This window comes from Glycine soja, chromosome 18 (assembly GCF_004193775.1).
Source record: "Glycine soja cultivar W05 chromosome 18, ASM419377v2, whole genome shotgun sequence".
Lineage (NCBI taxonomy): Eukaryota > Viridiplantae > Streptophyta > Magnoliopsida > Fabales > Fabaceae > Glycine > Glycine soja.
The window spans coordinates 3,469,935-3,475,934 of NC_041019.1; the positions used below are offsets into that span (position 1 = coordinate 3,469,935).

General features: G+C 29.1%; 1 pseudogene; it reads left to right on the top strand.

Moving 5' to 3' along the window:
• Nucleotides 1-1,109: 1,109 nt before the first annotated feature.
• Nucleotides 1,110-1,887, top strand: LOC114395593 (annotated as a pseudogene).
• The last annotated feature ends 4,113 nt before the right edge of the window (nucleotides 1,888-6,000 follow it).

The window sequence follows — 6,000 nt, forward strand, 5'->3', positions numbered from 1 at the left end:
AAAAAATAATGAATATGTGAATAAATTTTTATATCGGATGTCAATTAAAATTTTACTTAATTCAAATTAACATAAAATTTATATAAATAAATATTTTTATATAAAATAAATAAATTTGCATAAAAGATATTAATATTTAAATTATAATTTTAATATTTATTTTATAATATAAATCAGTTAAATTTAAATTTTATTGTTTACTATGAATTAATTATGTATAAACAAATCTCTAACTCGTGCAATACGTAGGGATAAAAGCATTGGTAAAGGAAGAGCATTTGTAGGATTTGAGAGAAGTAGATAGTATCATTTTCGGCCTTCTAATATTTATGTCAAGGTCATTCTATTTGCGTTCCTCTTTTTTCTCATCACACCTTACATTAATTTTTACTTTCATATCCCCAAAATATACTCCCACTCTATTTTTTAAATTTGCACCTCCCCTCTTGCACAACCTCGCTCTTTCTCTCTTCTCCTCTCATCAACTGGTTTCTCACTTTGTTCATCAACCTTCCTTCACCTTTCTAAGATTAGTTTTGAGATTCTAAATGTGTGTGTTTCCAAGATTTACCAAAATTAATTTACTCAGTTTTATCCTTGTGTCTAAGGCGAATCATTATTTTGGTAATTCATAGAGTTAATGCAGTGATATAAAGTCAGATTGTATTTATATACATACAGACAAATTATCTAATAGAAGAATTTATCTTTAATTTCTTTTTTGAGTCAACAACAACAGTCACACACCATAGGTTATATTAATTTTTGACCTAGTACATTATGCTTATCAAAATCAAAAGTCTAGAGACCTCTTTTTATGTAATTAATTTCATTCGATCTCAACAGTGATTCTATTATTTATGACAATGAGAGTATTCTTTTCCTGGTGCTTTATAAGGAACCTAGGATTTTTTTTTACTATTACCAAATTCAATAGTTTATATATAGACATGGTTCAAGATAGAACATTATGGCATCTTTTGATCCATGTAGTTAACCTTCCCTAGTGGAAAAACCCTTAATTGGTTGTATTTAGTTGTTGCCAAATTCTTCTGATTTGTGATATGTTCTTTTGAGTTATGTTTTCCATGTCTTTTTCAGGATGTTTCATGGCAGATGCTGAGAGACGACTTTTAGCCAATGCACTGCTCGACTATTCAAATGAGCGGTTTGTTCTCCCTTTCAGAGAGTTGCATCCCAATCTATAACTTCCCTACTGTTTATAGATATCTCACTAATTCTGCCCATAGCTTTGTTGAATCATACAATGACCCTAATCGTTATGGGCGTGGTTGCTACATATAGTCGCAATATGCTTCCTCATATTCAACTTAGACACTGGCGGAAAGGGTCTCAGTGGTTTGAACTAAATTGTGCTCTAGCCGTTTATATAGTCTCTGACACCAAATATTATTCTCTCTTCCGAAAATACTGTTAGCCTACTTGCTACCCAGATGAACATTACATTCCAACCTTCCTCAACATGTTCCATGGTTCGCTTAATTCAAATAGAACAATGCCATGGATTGACTGGTCAATGTTGGGTCCTTATCCAGCAACCTATGGGAGAACCAATATAGCTGTGGGTTTTATACAGCCTATAAGGAATATTGGATCCCTTTGTCGATATAATTCAGAGATGCATCCATTTTTTACCTCTTTGCTCGCAAGTTTGATCCAAGTGCATTGGAGCCCTCGCTTAAACTTTCTTTGGAAGTGATGAACTTTTAAATATTTTTTTTTAGTGTACAGAAGATGAGATATTTAACTTATTTTTTCGGTCGCTAGAATATAACAACTTCATTACAAAACCACTTTGCATTGTAATAGTAGTACATGCGTTGTTAGAGAAGTATGTGTTTTCTGGTAGAGAATAGCATATTGTTGTAGAAACTGCATTTTATTTCTGGTAGAGAATAGCATGTTGTTGTATATTATATTTTAGATTAATTTTGATTTATATAGTTTCATGATTTGTACTTTCTAGTCCTTATAGTTTGAAAATGATTTTTTAAGTTCATATAATTTAAAAGTGGTCTTTTTAGTTCTTATAGTTTGTATTTTAATTCTCTTTTAATCCCTATAGTTTGAAAGTGATTTTTTTAGTCTTTATAATTTGTATTTTAATTACCTTTTAGTCCTTATTACAAAAATATATAAAAATAATTATCTACAAATTAGTTATAAATTATCAATTATTTTTTTATTACAAATATTTTGTGATAAATTAGTTACGAATACTTGCTAATATTTTTGTAATTAATTTTAATTGATAATATTACTCATATTTTGATGGTAAGGACTAAAAGATAATTAAAATATAAAATATAGGGACTAAAAAGATAAATTTCAAACTATAGTGACTAAAAGGAAATTAAAATGTAAATTATAAGGACTAAAAAAATCACTTTCAAACTACAGGGATTAAAAGATAATTAAAATGCAAACCATAGGGACTAAAAAAATCACTTTAAAGCTACAAGGACTAAAAGGTACAAATGGTGAAACTATAGGAATCAAATGAGTAATTAAATTTATATTTTAAAATATATTATATAAGATTGTAAAAATATAATAAATTAAAAAAAAATTGAATTTTCAAATATTTTCTCATAAAACTTATATTAATACTTTATTTTTCACTATATATTCAAATGAACACTTTGGTGTAATGGTAAAGAAGTCATGTCTTTTTCATTCTTAGGATCATGTTCTAGTTTTTTCTTAAGCCTTTTTAAAGTTTTTATTTTTTAAGAAAATGTTGATCAACTTTCTATTTTAGTCAATGTTTAAGATTTAATAGTTAATTGTTAAAATCAACAACTTATATAGTGAATTTTAAATATATAACGTTTTTTAAGTTTTTATTTTTTAAGAAAATATTGGTCAACTCTTTAGTCTAGCCAATATTTAAAATTTAACAATCAACGATTAGAATCAGTGACTCAATTAGTGAATTTCGAAATACAAGCAAACTCATATTTTAAAATACTTAATTTTACAAAATTTGATTATTACATATTTTCATGATATAAAGGGTATTGATTTGTTATAATATTCAAATAAATATATAAAATAAACAATTATTTTGTACAAAGCACAAATTAAAAGACTAATGATAAGCATGATTTATTTATATTAATCAAAAAATGTAAATGTTAAATTTTTAATTTTATTAAAAATTATAATAGTATAATAAAAAAATATTATATATTTATTATGATTTACAAAATATTATATATATTTGTTTGCTAATTTAAAAATATTACTAATATATTAATTTCAATACTTTTGAACTATAAAATGTATTTAAGGATATTTTATATTTATTATGAGTTAAAATAAATTAAAAATTGAGTTTCATAAATATTTTAGAAAATAATAAATAGAGTTGTAGACCTCAAAATTGTTATATATCAACCAAAAATGTATTCAGTTGCTATCATCATAAACTAGCGACTGAATTAAATTTGGTCGCTATCTCCAAGTCTACTTCGATCGTTGTTAAATTAGTTGATTTATAGATATTTTGTGATCAAAATAGTCACCGAAATTTTCTGCAACACTTCATTTCGGTCGTTAAATCAGTCGCTGATTTAAGTTAGTCACGATAAATATTTTCAGTCGTAACATTGGTGGCAAGTTGCGACAGAATCTGTTCGGTCGCTAATCGCGACAAAAATATTTCGGTCGCTAAATGTCACTTTTCTAGTAGTGAAAGTCGGGTAAACTCCGAACCCGTACCCGATCAACTTGGATATTCCCCGTCAAAATCGGGACGGGTTTGGACAGATACCCACGGGTACGGGTTTCATTGTCATGTCTAGTTGAGCTTGCTTGGTGGAGTTGGGAAAAGTTTGAGATTCTTCCACTGCGGGAAGCCAACATCGGCAGGCAGGACTATAAGGGAGCACTTTGGAAGGAGGATTTAGCAAAAGGGAGCACTTTGGAAGGAGGATTTAGCAAAAGAGGAGGTGAGATCTGCTGTTGATATGAAGGGTGCAGGTTTTGTTTGGTTTTGCAATTTAAGACAGTGGCAGCTAAGGTAACAGCGACAGTGGCAGCGAAAGGGAGGAAGGGAAAGTTCCAAAGAGTGTCCAAGATGGTGGTGGTTGTCGCCTCCCGCACCACCACAAATGGCTCTCCCTCTCTTTTTTTACTTTCATTTTTTAAAATTAAAAATAAATTAATAACGTGGATGTCTATGCTTATGTGTTTAGTGATTAGGCATGATGATGTGATACTTTGTTTGTCACGTCATCACTTAACGGGTGCGGACTAATGACAAGTACTAAAATGAAATACAAAAATTTCCCAGATATTCGGGGAAAAAAATGAATGTTAGGTAGTTTTTTAAAAACAAACTATATTACAAGTATGAAAAACTTAATTAAGTCTAAAATAAAAATATGGTTAATTAAGGCTAAATTTTATTTATTTTTTCTTATGAATTGAGAATTAATTGTATTTGGTATTTTATTGATTTACCCTTATTATGTAGAAGCAATTAATTTTAGGACACCATTATATATTTTAAAAAAAAACGCTTAGGCCCAACTAAAAGAAATGAAACACGTTACATTAAAATTGTCTCTAGCTAATGTAATGGTGTAATGGATTTTTTGAAGAAAAAAAAAAGTAAATACAGAATTGGGCAAATCCCACCACTTGACGATTTTAGGCAAGACAAATAAAAATGTGATTTTCATGTGTTTTGTGTTTATATGTTCAAGATTGCTAACTTGTTAGTTTTAAGTGTGCGTGTCTGATTTGTCATTATTGATATATATTTGTAACTGTTGTAATGTTCTGTTTAGCATCTTGTGTGCTTTGTTAGTGCCTCTAGATATTTTTAATGGGTGATTTATTGCAAAAGAAAATAATAGGTGTTGTCTCTCATTATCATTTATCAGACCGATTAATCAGAGAGATTAAACAAATAGCAACAGTAAAATGAAAAATAAAAGAAACTGGTCTGTGCCTCAATGGGGGGCAACAAAACAAAAAGTCCAAGCCTACTATTGGTCTTCTGAGAAAGACAAGAAACAGAAACTTGGCCCAACTTGTGAATCGGACAAGCAGAAGCAAAATGAAATTGGGCCTCTCATGGATCCTGGCGCGGGAGATGTTATTAGCACTCCCTTTTAACTCTTTGCACCGTTCCCATTTTTTTTTAATTATTTTTACAAAATAATCGTTTCCAGAAATTAGTTCCTTAATACAATTAAAATCTTAAATTTTTTATTTAGCATGTGGTAATGTGTGGAGAAAAAGTACCAGTATCCTTTTGTGCGAGACGGTGTGGAGAAAGTAAACTCTTAATTTTTAATTTAGCATTTTTGCAATTGGACTCAAACCCAAATGGAATAGAAAAATAGATATCTGGCCTCTATGCTGGCCCCAAACAAATTTAAAAAACATTTAAGAATTACGGGGCTATAAAAATAATAAATAAATTAGGAGTCGGAAAAAATAATTATTCATATTATTCGGTGTGCAAAAATGCCGGTGTGAGAGAAGAAATGGGTCATTGTTTATCTAAGATGAATAAAGGGTTTAACCAGCTATCCCTAACAAGTAGAAGGTTCAAAGGAAAAAGGCTAGTACCAACAATTTAGAAGAAATAACCAACAAAGTTAGTAGTCAACGTGGAAATTGGTAGAGTTAACCTAGTAGTTGAAAGTTATTGACTAAAAGTTCTTAGTGTCCTTCTATCGTTTTCTATTGACCAAAATTTCTCATCAGTCAAGGGTGTGTTAATGAAAATACTTATATGCTCCAGAAATTCTAACACTTAATTTGGCCAAATGCTAGAATTGAATGTGTCTTGTATCCTTATAACAGTGTAATTTAATCCGCGAATACCTATTATTTGATTATAATGTAAATTTTTAAAAAACTAAAAATGTATTGAATTTAACCTTTAAATAATACATATAAGTTTTAGTCAAAAAGCTAATTTTAAAAAACATAAATAAGAAAAGAAAAAGTGAAATGTGG